This window comes from Musca domestica, unplaced genomic scaffold (assembly GCF_030504385.1).
Source record: "Musca domestica strain aabys unplaced genomic scaffold, Musca_domestica.polishedcontigs.V.1.1 81, whole genome shotgun sequence".
Lineage (NCBI taxonomy): Eukaryota > Metazoa > Arthropoda > Insecta > Diptera > Muscidae > Musca > Musca domestica.
The window spans coordinates 993,818-1,016,289 of record NW_026712412.1 but is presented as its reverse complement, the minus strand read 5'-3'; the positions used below and the strand labels follow the sequence as shown (position 1 = coordinate 1,016,289).

General features: G+C 35.7%; 1 protein-coding gene across 6 annotated transcripts in view; it reads right to left on the bottom strand.

Annotated features, from left to right (window-relative positions):
- LOC101892885 (putative FERM domain-containing protein FRMD8P1) overlaps positions 1 to 21,923 on the bottom strand; it is a 1,829,920-nt gene extending 1,807,997 nt beyond the window's left edge. For 3 of the 6 annotated variants that reach the window (XR_009344135.1, XR_009344136.1, XM_059131212.1), the window contains exon 1: positions 21,723 to 21,923. The gene's annotated coding sequence lies outside the window, so the exon portion shown is untranslated. The remainder of the gene's footprint in view (positions 1 to 21,722) is intronic. The other 3 variants (XM_059131209.1, XM_059131210.1, XM_059131211.1) reach the window with 1 other exon arrangement.
- Positions 21,924 to 22,472: the final 549 nt, after the last annotated feature.

Below are 22,472 nucleotides of genomic sequence, written 5' to 3'. Positions count from 1 at the left end.
ACTATTATTAAAAATGTTGCGAAAATGATCAAAATACCGAATATCGGAAGGTATCGTTATATGAGGGCTACCAAAACGTTGACCGATATATCAACCATCCAAGACACAATACAAATTGCTCTGCCAAATTTTAAATAAAATGGGCTATATCGTGATTTCAACAGACAGACGGATAGACAGACAGACCGACACTGTTAAATCGACTTAGAATTTTCTGGTGATCATATACATATATTCTTTATGGGGTCTACGACGAATCTTTAGGGATGTTTCAAACGGAATGACAAAGTTAATATACCCTCCTTCTCAAGGTGGAGGGTATAAAAAGGGAACATTGAGCAAAGTTTTTATATAAGGTGGCAAAACATCATATACCAGTGTAATCAACTCTTTGCTTCGTTTTCTCCAGCCTACATCTTGCTATTCTCAGGTTGTTACAATTCCGAGTCTGAAATTTAATTTAGGATTTAACAGCATGTATTATATAAGAGATTATATTATAACTTAACAAAATTTGGGTTAAACCTGCAGAGGTATACAACCAATGCAGCATCATGCTCTATATAAACTTTTTATTCAGAAGCTTTTTCGTAGGGAGTTAGTGGATGTCATCTGCAAACATTATATATTTGCATCAGAGGTACAAGTTTTGTAGATCGTTCAAAAATATTGAAAACAAAACTTAATTTAACGCACTTCCCTGCGAAGCCATAAATCTTACTGTCTTAAAGAACTTCAAAATAACAATTTTTCTTTACCATGAATGCAGCATATATTATATGACAATTTATATCAGATTTTAACAACAGTTGGGTTGGCCTTGCAGAATTCTACAACCAATGCAATAGCATGCTATATACAAACTTTTTATTCAGAGCAGGGTTTAAATTATTAACGTCAAATTAGCAATAGCACCGAAAATTTTCAGCTTTGCCTCCTAAAAATCATCAAAAAATGTAGCATATCAGTGAGCTACGGCAACAAATAGCAATGCCAATGCTACTTGAAATGCCAATGCTACTTGAAATCATCAGCAAAGGGAAAAAAAGCAGTGAGCGGCTGCAGCTTAAATGAAATTAGCCTTAGCATCAAAATAGCTCAGCACCATAAAAGCAACACGACTGTTGCTGCTTAGCTCGTTTTTTAGTCAACAAAAACAAATATTCATTTTTGAGTTCAGTGTTGTTTATTAAAATTTCACTTGAAATGAAATCCTATAAAAACACGCTTTTTAACATTTGATAGTTTCATGTATAGACAATTAACAAAAATCGATAGAACCTTTGAATTAAGATTCATATCAATTTTAAGTAAAACTATTCAACAATATTAGAAAAAATCTGGATTTTAAAATAAATCTCGATTGGCTAACAGCCTCAAAAATAAATTTGTAAAATAATAACAAAACGATTTTTTGAGCTCCATGAGTTGACAACATAACGAAAGAAAAGGACACAATGTCAAATGGAAGAGTGAGTAAGGTAGAGAAAACATAATTAGGGAAAGTACACATATTGTTGGGGAAAAATTACTTAAAATGTCTTAAGAAAATTTGTTTGACATTAATAAATATTTTATAAAAGATGGTGACAGGACACTTTGCAAAATGTGTAAAAAACATTATAAACAGAAGTGAATTTAACCCACTTCCCTGCGAAGGTATAAATCATACTGTCTCCAAGCGACTCTTTACATCATTGATTAGACAAATTTTTTCCGATCTCTTAAATAACTTCAAAATAACAATTGTTCCTTTCCATGAATATCATAATATCTTCTTTTCTGAGTCATTCCGAATCGTCGTGATCGACAAGATAAAAGGCCTTTGTCAGATTAAAGAAAAGAAAATAACAGCTACTCCATTAACGCCATTATCAAACCCCCTCAGATCATTTGTGTTACGTTTAACACATCATCTACTACGCCACACCACTTTCTTAACCCAAAGTAATATTTATAAAACAATTCATAACTTTATTAGTTCGTTTGCAACTTATCAAACTGGATTATTACCATCACTTTCTTGATAACGTTGCGTTCTTTTCTTTCGGAATTGGTATAATTTTGTGTAAATTTCCGATCTCTTAAATAACTTCAAAATAAGTATTGTTCCTTTCCATGAATATCATAATATCTTCTTTTCTGAATCATTCCGAATCGTCGTGATCGACGAGATAAAAGGCCTTTGTTAGATTAAAGAAAAGAAAATAACAGCTACTCCATTAACGCCATTATCAAATCCCCTACAGATCATTTGTGTTACGTTTAACACATCATTTACTACGCCACACCACTTTCTTAACCCAAAGTAATATTTATAAAACAAATCATAACTTTATTAGTTCGTTTGCAACTTATCAAACTGAATTATTACCATCACTTTCTTGATGACGTTGCGTTCTTTTCTTTCGGAATTGGTATAATTTTGTGTAAATAGACGACGCATTTATTTTATTAAACAAGCAGGTTAATGTGGGAGCTAACTCCGGAGCACAAGTTTTAATATAAGAAATAATTATTTTTTTATACCCTCCACCATAGAATGGAGGGTATATTAAGTTTGTCATTCCGTTTGTAACACCTAAATATACATTTTAGACCGCACAAAGTATATATATTCTTGATCAGTATAAAATTCTATTTCGATTTAGCAATGTCCGTCCATGGAAATCATTCTTGCTTCCGAACGAAATGAAGTAGGTTGATAAAATTTTACTCAAATGTGTATTATGTCTGCAGGACGTCTACGTATAGCCCTCATATAACGGTACCTCCCAAAATTCGGTATTTTGATGATTTTAGCGTCATTATTCACCGGAATTGTTTCAAATTACGCATTTAGAGTTCATAATAGGAACTACAGTCTGTGACAGAAAATTTCCTATGCAGGCCCAGGTCTTCGTACAGGTTCGTAACAGATGCTACAGCATAAAACAGAAAATTGTCTGTGCAGGTCCATGCCTTCGTATTGCCCCCATCTAACGGTTCGGTACTTTGTTTTAATTTAGCGACATTATCCACCCGAATTCTTTCAAATTGGTATTTAGGATTCGTAATGGATACTACAGCCTATGACAGAAAATTGTCTGTGCAGGTCCACGTTTTCGTATAGCCCTCATATAACGGTACCTCCCAAAATTCAGTATTTTGATGATTTTAGCGTCATTATTCACCGGAATTGTTTCAAATTACGCATTTAGAGTTCGTAATGGGAACTATAGTCTGTGACAGAAAATTGCCTATGCAGGCCCAGGTCTTCGTATAGGCCCCATATATCAGTACCTCCCTATATTCGGTATTTTGACGAGTTTAGATACTGGATGCTATAGCCATTGACAGAAAATTGTCTATGCTGGTCCAGGTCTTCGCACAGTTCCGATATAACGGTACCTCCCTATATACGATATTTTTATGATTTTAGCTACATTATTCACCGTTTATTTCAAGTTTCGAATTTGAATATGGCAATGGCTAATGGCAAACAATGCCTATGTAGGTCCACGTCGTATAGACCCCAATATAACGGCTTTATTCGGTATTTTTAAAATTTTAACAGAATTTTTTGAGGATTTAATTTTTTGAACATTTTCAAATTCGTTCCAAATGGGGGAGGGTATTCAAAGCTCGGCCTGGTCGAACTTACGGCTTTTTAACTTGTTAAAATGTTAACAGAATCTTTAACGGATTAATTTTTCTTGAAATTTGCCACATTTGTTCCAAATGGTGGAGGGTGTTCAAAGTTCGGCCCGGCCGAACTTACAGCTTTTTACTTACTAATTTATATTATCTATTTCAAACCTAAAATTTATTCTTGACAGCGAATCATTAACATTGTCACCCATACCATTAACATTGTCAAATGCATTTCAATTGCTAAGTATTCATCGTAGGCTCCATAAAATACGTATATATACTTGTTAAAATGCGCTGTCTATTCAAACCCAATGTTTGTACCAAGTAGACTTTGGAATTCATAAAAAGATTTTATGCTTGTCATGAATTTTTCCCTAGCTTTTGTAATAAACGTTTGAATTGTAAACCAGACTTGTGTCTGCCGTCAATATATTCCATAACATAGGTTATGGGCCCAGAAGATATTTTTTTTGTACAACGAGCTCTGGAAATACGCGAATGGCGTAACATGGACAATGGAACAAAAAGCTGAATGGAAAACCGTGATGCAAAGGCTTTCCCAACGATTGTGCTCAGCGTGAAAGGAAGACAGCTAAATTACACAAAGTAATGTAAGTTTTCGGTAGAAGCTTGGCACAAATTGGCCGAAGTATACAAGCCAAGAGGTCCACTCTAGAAGGTAATGCTACACAAGAAGCTGATGAATCTGAAGATGGCGGAAAATGAAGATATGACAGAATATATTTACAAGTTTCAAAACGTTATGGAGAAATATGGCGCGCCGTTTGAACGCCAATGTTAACGTAACTGCTATTGGTTCACAACAAGCATTTGTTGTACGTCATCATCAGAAACAAAATGTCAACAAGGGAGAAAATGAAAGGCCCAAAAGCACATTTTTCGGAAAGTGTTATGTTTGCGGTCAAAAGGGACATTTTGCTAGACATTACCGTGGAAAGAAAATAGAGAATCAAAAAACAAGTGCAATGCTGGTAGCTTCGGGTCGATTCAAGACAGATGATTGGTACATTGACAGTGGGGCAACATCCCACATTGGAATAACCGAGATATGTTCACAAAATTTGAAGAATGCAAAGAGAAAATATTCCTGACTGGTGACAATTTATAAAAGCAATTGGTAAAGGTGATGTAATTATTAAAGCTGAATGTGAAGTTCGCTTGGAAGGTGTTTGATATTCGCGAGAACTTCATGGAAACTTATTTTCAATTAGCAAGGCGCTTACAACGATATTTAGCCCCAATGGTGTCTTAATAAAAGATTGTCACAATTATGTTATGATGAAAGCCAAGAAAGTGAATAGTTTGTTTGAATTAACCAAGAAAAACAACCATCGCTGGAATGCAGCTATGAACAGAGAAGAACTATGTGCACTGCTGATACGGGCATTTAAATTTTCATGATTTGGGGGAAATGAGCAAGAAAAGTGCAAGGAGTACAAGTATCAAATAATATCAAGGAGCATGCAAGACGTGTATGGTAAGCAAAATCCATGTGTGTCAAAGAGCAAGTCAAAATCAAGCTGAAGAATTGTTGATTTAATCCATTCAGATGTGTGCGGAGCGATTAATGTGAAATCAGTTGGAGGTTCCAGATATTTCGTCACATTCATCGATGAAAAGTCGCGTCGTGATTTTATTTGCTTTATGAAGTCAAAGTAGTATGAGGCAATTGACGGTGGAGTTGCTGAAAGGGCAAATCATACACGCTAATCTTCCTCAATACCTATGGGCAGAAGCTATATTAACTGCTGTATATTTGCGAAATCGGTCTCCTACAGAAGTTTTATGCGATAAAACTTCTTACAAAGTATGGTACAAAAGGAAACAAAAAGTGAGTCATCTTAAACTGTTTGGTTCGTGCGCTGTTGCCTTAAATAAAGGAAACAAGGCAAAATTTGACCCGTGAGAAAAACTATACATAATGGTTGGATATTCCCTAGTTGCGAAGGCATCTCGCTTGTTCGATTTGATGAAACTGAATTTCAACATACCGATAATTCTGAAATCGAAGCTGGATCCGTAAACAGTGAACCATTTTATGTGATTTTGAGTCCGGGCAACCTGGAAAGGTCCGAGATGATAGAATTAAATTCAAACACGGAAGAAATAGAAGCACTTGAAGAGGAAGGTTTGAATACTGCCGAAGAAGTAAGTAATAGAACGGAAGAAGATAATATTACAATCCAGCAAGTAGCGGAAGAAAATGAGGGACTGCAAGAACTTGCGAATGAACCAGAATTTTGCGTGATGGAAGGCCATGAAGCAATTTAACGTGGTGTATCAGAGGAAATAAAATTTTTACCTCAAATGCAACAGGAGGCCATAAATTGTGAAAAAGCAAATGAGTGGGAAAAAGCTTTGCAAGTGAACCGACAGGAAAGAAGGCTATTGGCTGCGAATGGTTGTATGCAATTAAGACAAACCAGGATGGATTGCAAGGGTTGCAGTAGCCAATACGTGAATAGTGAATTATAAAGAAACTTTTGTCATAAGACATTCAAATATAAGACTCTTCCCAAAATGCATTTGCATTAGCTGGACGTGGTAAGCGCATATTTGAATGCAGATCTACATGATGAGGTTAATATGCAACAACCAGAAATGTTCGTTAATGGCAAGTTGCTGGATAAAGTCTTACGGCTAAAGAAATCTCTGTATGGACTTATGCAATGGGGTAGAGAATAGAATTCGAAGCATGATACATGTCCAAAAGAATCTGGATTTACTTCATGCAGCAATTAGCCCTGCCTCTACAAAATGAAATTCAATAACGAAATTGTGTAGCAGCGGTTTATGTCGATGATATTCTCATTGGGTGCTCAAACAAATCGATTATTCAAAAAGGTAAACGAGCTATTTCTAATGAATTTGATATAAGTGACAAAGGACCAGTTTAAGATTTTCTTGGAATGGAATTAAATAGAGATGGAGAAACTGGAAATTTGGCTGTGAGTGATGTACAATATATTAAGAATTTGCTTAAGAAATATGATATAGAAGAATGTAAGGCAAACATGCCTAAGCCAAATATTAAAAAATTCTCGGATTTGCACATGTACTGACACTGAAAAATAAAGGAATAAATGAAAGGGGGGAGAAGGGAACGAGATACTTACTTTTTTAAATTCGGCACACATGCAAAAATAATATATATAAATTTTAAAAAAGTATTTTTTTGGTGTTTTCTTTTTACACTCCACTGAACTTGAAAGTTTTTAATAACTTCGTTTTATGACTTTCGTTTATTATTAGTATAACGGTAAATCACATATGACCACGAAACGAGTCAAAACATGTAAAAAAGCAGTAAGTTCTGCCGGGCCGAACTTTGAATACCCTCCACCATCTAATATAGGAAGGTGCCGATATATGGAGGAATATATGATATTGTGGACCTATTAAGACAAATCTATGTCTGGGTGTAAAGGACTCACAAGGAACTCCTTGTGTGGATTTTCAGATAATTCCGTTGAAAAATGTGGGTAAAATCATTAAAATACCGAATATCGGGGAGTACCGTTATATATGGGATATTCGATATCGTGGACCTATATAGATAATTCTCTGCCAAGGTATGAAGTACCCACAAAGAACTCCTTGTGTGGATTTTCAGACAATTCCGTTGAGGTATAAAGTACCCACAAAGAACTCCTTGTGTGGATTTTCCGATAATTCCGTTGAAAAATGTGGGTAAAGTTATAAAAATACCGAATATCGGGGTTACCGTCATATGGGGGATATACGATATCGTGGACCGATATAGCCCATTTTCGAACTTGACCTGCCTGTAGACAAAAGAGAGATCTGTGCAAACTTTTAGCTTCCTATCTTAATTCGTTTAGACTGTAGCGTGATTACAACAGACGGTCAGACGGACGGACAGGTCTAAATCGTCTTAGAATTTCACGCTGATCAAGAATATATATACTTTGTTGGGTCTAAAATGATTATTTCGATGAGTTACAAACGGAATGACGAACTTAATATACCCTCCATGGTGTAGGGTATAAAAAACGAGTTGCCATATCATTATATTCTAATAAGTTTATCTAAACCTAAATTGTGCTGATTTAACGACAGTTTTCACTTTAACTTACCGAATTTAATTTGCGTAATTTTAATCATTATTATGTATTGATTTTTTATTTACTACAACTATTATCTTTGAATACTCATAACTTTTTGAAAATATATATTTTTTTTAAATTCTTTCTGATCAAACATAAATGAAGTGTTGTTTTTAAAATGCCATCAACTTTTTTTAAAACTAGTATACTGATATTTTTCATTTTTGACCGGCCCCACGGCACCGTGCAACGTACCTCCAATGAAATGGGTTATTGGCCGTCTCATCAACATTGTCATTGGAACAGAGGTCCGTTACGATAAATTCCGAATGTAACTAGAGCCACGAATTTAATAGAGAAAATAACATAGCTATGTTAGCGTTAACAGAGCTACATAAAAATTGTTTCTTCGTTCATATTTTTGATTTTTAATTATTTATCGTATTAAACGACAACAAAATGCATTATATAATCATAATTAAATTATATTCCAAAGATTGTAAGGCTACATACACCCATTAACTCGTAACACAATACTATGTGCCAGGACAAGTTTACACCAAACTGTGCCTTCCAGGACAATTCTGCCGGCACAATATGGGTACCTACGGAAAGTTTATGAAGTCTACTATCCGTTGGCATTAACATAATTATAGGAAGGTCCGGCCAGTTCCGAGGTATATGGTCATTTCTGGAGGTATCCTTGGACATATTGGCCAATGGGGTTATCCTGTTCCAAGGATACCTGCAGAAATGAGCATATACCTCGGAACTGGCCGGACCTTCCTATAATTTTGTTAATGCCAATGGATAGTAGACTTCATAAGCTTTCCGTAGGTACCCATATTGTACCGGCAGAATTGTCCTGGAAGGCATATTGGCCAATGGAGAAATGACCATATACCTCGGAACTGGCCGGACCTTTCTATAATTTTGTTAATGCCAGTGGATAGTGGACTTCATAAGCTTTCCGTACGTACCCATATTGTGGCGGCTTAATTGTCCTGGAAGGCATATTGGCCAATGGAGTTATCCTGTTTCAAGGATACCTCCAGAAATGACCATATAACTCGGAACTGGCCGGACCTTTCTATAATTTTGTTAATACCCATGGATAGTAGACTTCATAAGCTTTCCGTAGATACCCATATTGTACCGGCAGAATTGTCCTGGAAGGCACAGTTTGGTGTAAACTTGTCCTGGCACTTAGTATTGTGCTACGAGTTAATGAGTGTATGTTGCCTTACAATCTTTGGAATATAATTTAATTATGATTATATAATGCATTTTGTTAGCGTTTTTATACGATAAGTAATTAATAATCAAAAATATTAAGGAAAAAACAATTTTTATGTAGCTCTGTTAAATTAACATAGCTATGATATCACTGTTAAATTCGTGGCTCTAGTTAAATTCGGAATTTATCGTAATGGACCTTTGGAACAGATGGTCTTGCATGACTGGCGGATGTTCTGATGTCACATTTAATGTCAAATTGTCCTGTTGTAAAATTTCCAATTCTTTCCCATGAATAAAGCTAGATTAAAATAAGAGGTTTTAATGGTGCGCGGTTGAAAAATCATTTAAATATTTTTTTAAATATTAAAATTTTTGCACACAAAAACTTTTTGAAGGCGAAAAAACACACTTACTGTAAATAAAACAACTATCCATAACTTTTACTGTGACAGAACGCAAGAATGCATAATTGTTGTCGGGCAGTCGGCGAAACAATGCCTTTGTCAATTAGTGTTCTAAGGTTGTTAAATGTTGACGGTGACATTTTTTTTTGTGAAGCGGGTGAATATTTACATTTTATTGGTACCAGACTTTAATATTATCGATAGAGATCGGCCGACAACTTTAATTTTCCTTCCGAATTTCCCCTGGATATCCTTGCGAATTCGGTGTGACTTCAGTTTGAAAGACGGCTAAAACTTCAGCTTTTCATCCGACCCTTCGGTCCGACATCACGTCAACCAATTCATATAACTTTCGGTGAGAAGTTGGAGCGAATGTGCATCCGACATCGAAAGTTTCATTTGACTTTCGTTTCGAAGTCGGACCGAACTCGGACAGTTTGGTTCGCTGGTTATTTGCAATACATGAATTGTTGTTTTTGTATAATAGAAAACAAAAAGCAATAAAACAAACCAGTCTTGATTGAGCATTCGAAAGACAACAACGTCAAATGTGAATGAGCGACCGAAACAGAATGTGTTAAAGAGCGAAAAAATGTAATCAAGAAAATCTGAACAACAAGGTAAGGTGAAGAATATATATAATAAATTTTCTAATAAAACAGAAAAATAACTTGTGGAATATTCGTTACCGCTGTTAACAAACAAGACGTAAGATTGTTACTCTAACAAGAGCAAAAAAAATAAGAAAGCAAAAGTTAGTTCAACACCACAGTTGTGGCAAATTGACCCTATTGAAATTGAATTCCTTTTATTTTTTTCTGAATTAATATTAAATAAAATAGTTATTAAAGAGTTTTTAAGATAACCGCTGTGTTTTAATTCTTCAACTACCCTAATAACTATAGTGGTGACCTCGTCTACGGACAAACAAGAAAGTTTACAACAAGCAAATTGCGGCAACATTCGTAGAATTTCACAACGCAGTCGTACACACGCACGCACCAAACGAACGTGCTTGCTCATTTTTGATCAATAATAATTTCAACGGTCATTTCGTTTCTCAGAATGAGCCTGCAAGCATTTTTTTGCAAACTTATGATTGATGCAACACACAAATTGAGACGTATTCTAGTCAACTATAAAGAGCCTAACTCCCACAGTAGTGAAGATGAAGCTGTATTTTTCGAAAGCAGTAAAGTCGTAACAGACAATAATATGTCCGAAGAATTGCAACGACAAATTCAAGAACCTCAAAAACGACTGGCTGCTTTAAGTAGTACATCTCGACATGAGGACACACGGCCAAATCTACAAAAGGTGTACATTTCTAAATTCAACGTACGGAAACCAAATTTATGGCTTGCACAAGTTGAATGTTCTTTTGCTTTGTGCAGCATAACATCGGATAACCAAAAATTCGACCTAGTGAGTATCCGTCTTAGATACGAAGCATTGTCGTCAGTTGAAGACCTTATTACAAATCCACCGAACTCGACCAAATATTCTGCAATTAAGGACAGAATTATTTCCAAATTTGTCGAATATCTCGAGTCAAAACTGAGATCTTTAATACAAGGTTGTGAAACAAACGGCATGAAGCCAACGTCAATTTGTGCCCACATGAAACGACTTGCCCCAGGTAAAGGCAATGAGGCAATCATCCGAACACTGTTTCTTGGACAATTGCCTGAAAACATGAGATCTCATGTTCTTAGCGCCTGGGAGGAAGAAAACCTCGATAAATTGGCGAAGACCGCTGGCAAAATGTTTGAAGCCAACAACAACAGTTGTGTCAATTCTCTTTCTACATCGCAACAACCAGTTGTGGATGCAATTAGCCAACGAATGTCTTTCTCTGATTTGTGCCAAACTATGAGGGAACTTTCGGAGAAAGTTGACAAAATTAAACAACAAATTGGTAAAAACACACGACATCATTCCAAATCCCGAAATCGTTCAACAAGTGGATAGAATTCAAACCAACATAATTTTTGCTATTTCCATCAAAAATTTGGCGATAACGCAAGAAAATGTAAACCTGATTGTGATAGATTACAGTCGTAAAACTAACTGGGCTGTCGTCAGTCAAATCGGCTGGCGGCAGCGGCACCAACAACAACAACACATGTGAAAGACGTCTACTTCTTAACGACAAATCAACAATTACCCGATTTCTTATAGCTTCTGGATCGGCGGTATCAGTTATACCTCCATCTATCATCAAGCAAAAACTCAAGCCAGGAGTTTCAAGACATTACAAAACAGATGAATTTATCATCGTTCATCACATCGAAACAACAGGAGCTCCAGCAGCTCCTGCTGGTCCTCCCCGCCGTATTTCGGGTGATAAATTAAAAACAGCTAAAGCCGAAATAGATTATCTTTTCCAACAAGGTATTTGTCGCCGTCAAAGAGTGCTTGGGCTAGTCCTATACATATGGTCACAAAAAAACTGGTGGTTGGCGCGTCTGCGGTGACTATCGTAAACTCAACTCACAAACAGTTACAGACCGCTACCCCGTGGCACACGTACACGATTTTTATGAAAACTTTGATGGTAAATCAATGTTTACTATCCTTGACCTAGAGCCTACTATGAAAAACCAATGGCTGAAGAAAACATCGCAAAAACAGTAGTATCTACACCATTCGGACTGTTGGAATTTTTGTACATGCCTTTTGGTTTTAGGAACGCCACACAGATTTTCCAACGTTTCATGGACAACTTGTTCAGAGGGATTGACTTCGTTTATTGTTACATTGATGACATATGTCCGAATCTTCTCAACAACATCGAGAACATTTTCGCACAGTCTTCGAAATTTTACGCCGATATGGACTCACCACTAATCCGAACAAATGTCATTCTGGCGTACCTGAGGGGAGATTTCTTGGCTACGTAATTATTGCAAATGGTTGTTCTCCGCCAACAGATCGTATTGAGGCTATCAAAATTAAAGAAGCCAGAAACCGTCTGCGAACTTCGTCGTTTTATTGCTGTCATAACTGTCAAGCGTCTCACACGAAGACATTTAAAAATCTCAAAAATCCGACGAAGAGTTAAAAACTATCGTTGAATGTAACAATTCATTGAAGCTGCATATAATTCAGTTCGGAAATACATCAATATATTGTGACATCTTAACGGGACATGTCCGTCCATACATTCCAGAAGCATTGCGCAAAGAAATTTTCAACGCTGCACACGGATTTTCACACCCTAGCTGTAGTTATGCCACAAGTACAGGTTTTCAGATACTGTCTCACCATAATTGATCGATTCTCCAGATGGCCTGAAGCTGTTCCACTCAAAATCATGTCCACTCAAACTGTTGCCAGTGGATTTTGGTCAACATGGGTTTCTAGATTTGGTTGCCCAAAACCAATGAAAACTGACCAAGACACTCAATTTTAATTAAGTCTTTTTAAATCCCTAGCAGCTCTCACCGGAGCAGAACGAGCTTGTAACACAGCGTACCACCCTCAATCCAATGGCAGTGTTGAGAGATAGCATCGTACTTTCAAAGCGGCGTTAATGTGTCATCCAACAGTTTCTTGGGTTGACATATTACCAAAAGTTTTACTTGGTCTCCGATCTGCATTTAAAAAAAGACCTTCAAGCCTCACCAGCAGATTTTCTCTATGGTGGTCAGTTGCGATTTCCCAATGAATTCTACGAAGAGAATAGCCAACAAGCTGATTCTGCTGAGTTTCTTCAAAAACTTCGAGAACATTTTAGAATTTTACGCCCAGTACCTACTGTACATCACACCAAGAGCAAAATGTTCAAACTCAAAAACATCGAAACATGTTCACATGTATTTCTACGATCCGCTGCTGTACGAGAGCCATAACAAACTCCTTACACTGGACTTTTCCAAGTGATCAACAGAATTACAGATCATTCACAATTCGAATCAAAGACAAAGACTTCAACGTTACAGTCGACCGTCTCAAACCAGTTTTCGACTTCAACGATTCCAATACAAACATCACATCAAATCATAACCAGACTGCACTTCAACTCAAAACACATCACTAAAGAATTTTCAACATACGCCGCTATCTCCTTCTGAAAATTCAACCGCAACGAGGAAGATATCTTTCCAGGACTGTGTCACTGGAGGAGGAGTGGTTCTGGAATCTCCGTTACCACCGTTAACAAACAAGACGAGAGATGGTAACTCTGACAAGAGGCTAAAAAGAAGAGTATTCTTAGTTGCTCGTGAAATCTTCAACACCACAGTTGTGGAGAGTCGACCTTATTGAAATTGAATTCCTATTATTGTTTTTCTGAACTAATATAAAATAAAATAATTATTAAACCTTAAGATAAATAAAAACGAAAAGGAGAAAACTGTATAAGTGGATTAACAAAATTGTTATAAGAAATAAACGAAGATCGCTCGAAAAATTGATGCGCCAATTAAACGAACAAAACCAGTTTCAACTGTATTCCAATTGAGGAAATTGTTACGAGAGGTGGTGCAAGCACAGGCTCTGTTCCAGAACCTGCAAGAATCTACTATTTTTGCATTTGTTTCGATATCATGAAGAAAAAATCGATTACAGTAATAACAAGTAAAAAAGCAGTAAGTTCGGCCGGGCCGAACTTTGAATACCCTCCACCATTTGGAACAAATTAGAAATTTTTCAAAAAAATTAAACCCATTAAAAATTATTTTAAAACCTTTAAAATATCTTATATATAGGAAGGTGCCGATATATGGGGGGATATATGATATTGTGGACCTATTAAGACAAATCTATGTCTGGGTGTAAAGTACTCACAAGGTAAAATCCAAAATACCGAATATCGGGGGTACTGTTATATGGGGGATATTCGATATCGTGGACCTATAAAGACATTTCTCTCTCAAGGGGTAAATTATTCGCAAGGAACTACTTGTGTGGATTTTAAAATAATTCCATTGAAAAATGTGGCTAACATCATCAAAATACCGAATATCGGGTGGTACAGTTATATGGGGGATGTACGATATCGTGGACCTATATAGATAATTCTCTGCCGAGGTATAAAGTACCCACAAGGAACTCCTTGTGTGGATTTTCAGATAATTCCTTTGAAAAATGTGAGTAAAATTATCAAAATACCGTATATCGGGGTACCGTTATATGGGTGATATACGATATCGTGGACCGATATAGCCCATTTTCGAACTTGACCTGCCTGCAGAGAAAAGAGAGATCTGTGCAAAATTTTATTCCTATCTCAAATCGTTTAGACTGTAGCGTGATTACAACAGACGGACAGACGGACGGACAGGGCTAGAATCAAGCTGATCAAGAATATATATACTTTGTTGGGTCTAAAATAATCATTTCGATGAGTTACAAACGGAATGACGAACTTAATATACCCTCCATACTATGTATGGTGAACGTTTTTATAGTTTACATTCTTGCATTTCAGGAATATACCAACAATAAAGATGATGAACATAATTTGGATATGTTAGCCAAACGGTTACAAACCAAATTAAGAAAACTTAAACTGCAAGAAGAATAAATTCAAAGGTAAATACGAGTGAAACATAAGCAAATAGATAGAAGAATTCGAAATAGTTACACGAGTGATTGGTTGTATATAGTGGTAAATTTTTTATATGTGTTACGTTTAATGACTGGAAGCGCAAGTTTGTCTATACACAGTACAAAGGCAGCTTGATTGCTTTAAAAAAGATTTAAGTAAAAAAAAGGTGATTGGGGCAAAAGATATTTTGAGAAGTGGAAGAAGAAAGAGGAGTGTTTCCACCGATACGTCCTCATAATTAAGGAAATTGCCAAAGGGCCTACAAAATAGATCGATGGCCACATACATTTTCTTCAATGCAACAACAGTGGCAGAATTTGTATTAGAAGCGGACAGACTCAAGCAGTAAGCAGAAAAAAACAACAAAGTCGTTGCCGTTAGGAGTTCGTTTTTTTTAATTGCCAGGAGCAATTACGACAAACGCTGACCATAATAAAAAGCAACAAGAGGCTCCTGCTTCCGGTGCGAACGAATAGGGCATTGCGAACAGTAGCAGCACCTTGTTCCTTAATACTGGGAAGAGATTTCCTGATATTATTTTCGATTACTTTATGCACCAAGAAAGGTGCCTTGTCCCAAACAAATTGTATAACAAAACCGTGAGCAATTTGGTTAATTTATTTTAATACTTGGAAATAAAGCGTGATTTTTAATTCGTTAGGGGCAGAAGAAATAAATAATTTAATGAACTATGATTTGTGCAATATGCATTAAGTGGTAAATGAAGCTTTAGGGGATACAGTAGATAGATGAAAACCTTATGTCAAAATAATGAGGTGGGGAAAACTGAAAAATAGAGAACAGGAACAAACTTTCAGACAGGCAATCGCTAATACTGATGATGAGTATGATGAGGAGAAATAGGATTTTAAGAATTCTTTAAAGTACAAGAAAAAATAATATAAGAAAATGATACAAAACAATTATTTTGGAAATATAACCGGAAATCCAAAGATACTTAATTTTAGAGCATCGATACTGGTAAACTTGATATACATTTGTTCACCAAGAATGATATTCTTTGCAGAGAAAATCATATCTGACCTACTGGAAAAGGAAATCATTACACATAGTAACTCCCCTTATGCGTCACCTACCGTGCTAACAAAAAATAATAACGGGGAGGAAAATAGTGTGTATTTATCTCAAAGTAAGCTGCCAGAGAGAGATAATTACCCCTTATTTATTATCATATTCCAGGAATTTGTAACAGAAATATTCAATGACTTTCTGGAAAGAAACGAAATTGTTATTTACATGGATGATTTTGTGGTGACGAGGAGCATTTAGAGATTTTGCGAAGAATACTAGATTCAAAGTAGTACAATTCTAAATGCAAATTCACATATATAAAGGGATAGAGTACTTTAGATATAAGGTTTCTAAACAAGACATTGAGCCCTCGGAAAGCCACGTGAAATACCCAATACCGTCCGAGAGATGCATTCGTTTCTGGGACTCTGCTCTTATTTCCGAGAATTTGAAAAACGGTAAAGGGCAAAATACAGGGTGAGATAAACAACTGCTACAAAGTCAGACGACATCAGTTCTACATTTTTTATACCTTCCATAGTATGGAGGGTATATTAAGTTTGTCATTCCGTTTGTAACACCTCGAAATACACATTTTAGACCCCACAAAATATATATATTCCTGATCAGCATAAAATTCTATGTATATGTCGTTCTATACGAACGAATTGAAGCAGATTGATAAAATTTTACTCAAATGCATATTATGTCTGCAGGACTTTTGGTATTGAAATTGGGCATGTAGGTCTACGTTTTGGTATAGCCCCCATATAACGGTACCTCTCGATATTTGATATTTTGGTGATCTGTGCCACATTATTCTCCGGAAACGTTTCAAATTTCGTATGTGAAGTTCGAAATGGATACTACAGCCTAAAACAGAAAATTGTATGAGCAGGTCCACGTCTTCGTATAGCCTCCATATAACGGTCCCTTCCGATATTCGGTACTTTGATGATTTATTTACCGGAACTCTTTCAAATTTGGTATTTTATGTTACGACAGAAAATTGTCTGTGCAGGTCCACGTCTTCCTATAGCCCTCATATAACCGTACGTCCCGCTATTCGGTATTTTGATGATTTTAGCGACATTATTCACCTTCATTTATTCAAATTTGGTGCATATTGTAATGGCTTATTACAAAACGTACCTATGCAGGTCCATATTGTTGTACAGTTTTTTTTTTTTTTTTTTTTTTTTTTTTTTAATTTTATAGAATGAAAGAAAAAAATGTCGGAAATAGCATCAAATTTTAGAATAAGTTTATATTTGTTCGAATCGGTCACCTTTTGCACGAATTATGGCCTTCAAACGGCCACACGCTGCCCGCATGTTGCTTTGCGGTATTTTGGACCATTCCAGGCGAAGCGCTTGCTTGAGATGATCGACACTTTGGTATTTTTTAGTGCCAACCTTGCCTTCTAAAATACTCCAACGGATTGGTATCCGGAGATTTTGGTGGCCATCGGCTGTTATGGCGGCCCACACCATCACCATGACCGCCGCTTGCTTTTTGGTGGCCAACCGAAGGTTCATATTTTCCGTTGACATCTTTGGCAAGTAAACACGATTATTTTGTTAGTTTACAAACTGCTGGACAACAAATGTTTTCTCATCGGAGGAAACCAAATTCGGCAGTTCACCCCTTTCGGCCAAGCGAATCAACTCATTAGCTCTTTTGAGTCTAATTTCTTTCTTCTTTACCCCGAGCTCATTTTTCAATATTTGCCGAATAAAATATTGCGATATGTTCAGAAGCCTCTTCCGACTTAAAATACTACAAATTTCGATTTTTGATGATTAAATGATGCGTTCTACATATTTACATCTCAAAATCGAAATTTGTAGTACTTTCAGTCGGAAGAGGCTTCTAAGACATTCAAACAAATAAAATTGTCGACAATGCTACATGGGGCTTATATCGAAACTACTACCGTATGCAAATTTTCATCCCATGAGAAGCTAAAAATCCACGAAAGTGCTCTTGAAACCTGTGCACCAACATAAATGGATTATTTTGGGAAAAGGTTCTGCAATACTGTAAACCTTTTCAACGAATGTTAAGAGATGGCATTAAATAGTGGCTATACCGAAATGAGGACGATATTCCATGTTAAATAAAAATCAACTTATGAATTGATATGATTATTATGAATTAATATCATATATTATCATATATGATTAATAAAAAATAATTTTAGCAATAATAAAGTCGCGATAATAAATCACTATAGGATTAATATAGAAGCACTATGGATGATGTGCATGTAAAAATACAATTCTGAAAAATGTATACTCTAATTTTTGAAGATTATTTCATGCTAATGTTGGCCGCGACTGCTCAAGTGATCCATGCGACAAGTTCAATTGTTTCATACTCTTTCCAACATTTCGGCCGGTACCTACGAAATAAATTCTTCAATGTTGTCTACCGATAAAGCGGGCTCCTCTGTATAGACATGAGTTTTAACAAAACCCCTAAAAATAGTGACTTTTTACATCGGCAGCTTTCGTAATGCTTTTGGCTGATCTTCACTCCTGATCTTCTTATTTACTAAGAAGCTAAAAATGAGATTCTCTAAAGACAGAAGCTCGTGATGATATTTCCCAATAGAGTGGTATCAATGATTTGTAGATATTGTTCGTTTATAAGACGATTCATTGTTAAAAAGGGACTGAAGATGTTTGGCCATAAAAACAAATACTTCCAAAACGATAATAGCTAAAAACAACACTATTAAAATTATGTCAACTCCTTTTTCATAAGTCATCATATTCCCTACTTAAATTTAATTTGTCTATGCCCCTTCAATCAGAATATTTTGAAATAACAATAATAAAATTACTGTTTACAAGCGTACAAAAGCATTGTGGTGAGCATTTTCCAGAAAAAAGTTATTCGTGATGGAATTTAAGCGTGATAGTGTTATTTGTTTATATTTGGCTGGAAAACCACAACTGGCTATCGTTAAAGCACTCCAGCATTTAAATGTGAATAAATCTTTTGTGTCTCGTACCATCGCTCGTTACCGTAATACTGGTAGCGTAGCCCGACGTCAAGGAAGTGGACGGCGGAAAACAGCAACATCAGCAGAAATTGTTCGAAAAGTAAAGAAGCGACTTGATCGAAACCCGCGTTGCAGTGGCCGAAAAATGGCTTGTGACAGAACATATCGCAATATTTTATTCGGCAAATATTGAAAAATGAGCTCGGGGTAAAGAAGAAAGAAATTAGACTCAAAAGAGCTAATGAGTTGATTCGCTTGGTCGAAAGGGGTGATCTGCCGAATTTGGTTTCCTCCGATGAGAAAACATTTGTTGTTCAGCAGTTTGTAAACTAACAAAATAATCGTGTTTACTTGCCAAAGATGTCAACGGAAAATATGCACCTACGGTTGGCCACCAAAAAGCAAGCGGCGGTCATGGTGATGGTGTGGGCCGCCATAACAGCCGATGGCCACCAAAATCTCCGGATACCAATCACTTAGAGTATTTTGGAAAGCAAGGTTGGCACTAAAAAATACCAAAGTGTCGATCACCTCAAGCAAGCGCTTCGCCTGGAATGGTCCAAAATACCGCAAAGCAACATCCGGGCAGCGTGTGACGGTTTCATTGGCCGTTTGAAGGCCATAATTCGTGCAAAATGTGAACGATTCGAACAAATATAAACTTATTCTAAAATTTGATGCTATTTCCGACATTTTTTTCTTTCATTCTATAAAATTAAAAAAAAAACTATACAACAATATGGACCTGCATAGGTACGTTTTGTAATAAGCCATTACAATATTCAAATGCGAAACTTAAAAAAAATCATGTTGGTAAAATCATCAAAATACCGAATATCGGGGGGTACCGTTACATGGGGGGGTATACGAATGTGGACTGCACAGAAAATTTCTTGGCTGTAAATTTCTTAGGCTGTAGTATCCATTTCGAACTTCAAGTACCAAATTTAAATAAATGAAGGTGAATAATGTCGCTAAAATCATCAAAATACCGAATAGCGGGACGTACGGTTATATGAGGGCTATAGGAAGACGTGGACCTGCACAGACAATTTTCTGTCGTAACATAAAATACCAAATTTGGTAAATAAATCATCAAAGTACCGAATATCGGAAGGTACCGTTATATGGAGGCTATACGAAGACATGGACCTGCTCATACAATTTTCTGTTTTAGGCTGTAGTATCCATTTCGAACTTTACATACGAAATTTGAAACGTTTCCGGAGAATAATGTGGCTCAGATCACCAAAATATCAAATATCGGGAGGTACCGTTATATGGGGGCTATACCAAAACGTAGACCTACATGCCAATTTTCAATACCAAAAGTCCTGCAGACATAATATGCATTTGAGTAAAATTTTATCAATCTGCTTCAATTCGTTCGGAAGCTAGAGTGATTATCACAGACGGGTAGATGGATAGACGGACGTACATAGAATTTTATGCTGATCAAGAATATATACATTTTGTGGGGTCTAAAATGTGTATTTCGAGGTGTTACAAACGGAATGACAAACTTAATATACCCTCCATACTATGGTGGAAGGTATAAAAAATGTAAAACTGATGTCGTTTGACTTTGTGGCAGTTGTTAATCTCACCCTGTATTTTGCCCTTTACCGTTTTTCAAATTCTCGGAAATAAGAGCAGAGTCCCAGAAATGAATGCATCTCTCGGACGGTATTGGGTATTTCACGTGGCTTTCCGAGGGCTCAATGTCTTGTTTAGAAACCTTATATCTAAAGTACTCTATCCCTTTATATATGTGAATTTGAATTTAGAATTGTACTATTTTGAATCTAGTATTCTTCGCAAAATCTCTAAATGCTCCTCGTGGGTTCTTGATGCCACCATAACATCATCCATGTAAATAACAATTTCGTTTCTTTCCAGAAAGTCATTAAATATTTCTGTTACAAATTCCTGGAATATGATAATAAATAAGGGGTAATTATCTCTCTCTGGCAGCTTACTTTGAGATAAATATACACTATTTTCCTCCCCGTTATTATTTTTTGTTAGCACGGTAGGTGACGCATAAGAGGAGTTACTATGTGTAATGATTCCCTTTTCCAGTAGGTCAGATATGATTTTCTCTACAAAGAATATCATTCTTGGTGAACAAATGTATATCAAGTTTACCAGTATCGATGCTCTAAAATTAAGTACCTTTGGATTTCCGGTTATATTTCCAAAATAATTGTTTTGTATCATTTTCTTATATTATTTTTTCTTGTACTTTAAAGAATTCTTAAAATCCTATTTCTCCTCATCATCCTCATCATTAATATTAGCGATTGCCTGTCTGAAAGTTTGTCCCTGTTCTCTATTTTTCAGTTTTCCCCACCTCATTATTTTGACATAAGGTTTTCATCTATCTACTGTATCCCCTAAAGCTTAATTTACCACTGAATGCATATTGCACAATTCATAGTTCATTAAATTATTTATTTCTTCTGGCCCTAACGAATTAAAAATCACGCTTTAGGTTTAAGGTCCAAGTATATATATATATATATATTGAACGACAATGGTAGTATGATGGAGCCAACAAAAAAGGGTAATTTTCCGCAACAAATAATTTCAAATTATTATTCGCTGTATATCCAAGCGACCACAGACAATATATTGAGTAAAAATTATACTCATAGATGGTGTTTGTCATACATGTATGCTTCCAAAATCTTTTTAAATATCTCTCATAGTTATATGCACAAACATAAAGGCAGGTACTTAAGCACAAAAATTACACAAACCTTTTTGGTAACATATTTATATTTTTGCTATGTATATACATGATAAAATACACATTTTTTCCAATCCGTAATAGAAAAATACTCGAATTCAGTATAAAATAAGTAAGTATGAAAGCGATTAATAAGGGATTTTATGCTGTTTCACAACGCAATACCATATATTTTTGTAATGTAAAAGGGTGGCTCCCATTTTAGCGACTGCGCAAAAATATGTATCGTAGATGAATCTAAAGATTGCACGTATATACCTACTAAGATTAAAAGTCTCATACATCGTTGAGTTAAATATTTTTTCAATAGCTAAACGCTAGAACATACAAAGTTTGTAGCTATTATGTTGATGGCGGACAATTATCGAACAAATAAAAAATGTTGCGTTCTAAGTATATGTGTTGAATTTGTATTTAAAAAAATATGAAATATCCATTCGAAACCCATTAAAAATCTTAATAACTTTATAATATGTTAGGTTGTTTCCTATTGTCAATTACCTATTGACCAATTATGTCATAGACAAGAGCTATTAAATAGATCCTCTGATTAGCTAATTTCATGCATTTTACGGAATTCGCCGTAAAAAATGACAATCTGTCATCATACAATTTTTACTTATTTGCTAAAAATAATGGTATACAAACAATTCTAATTTGATTTTAAAAGAAACGTATATTTTGTGTTTGCTGCTAGCTTTTGTATGGCTAAGAAAAGTAAAAAAATGAAGCTAGCAAGGTTTGTAGGAAGAATAGTTTG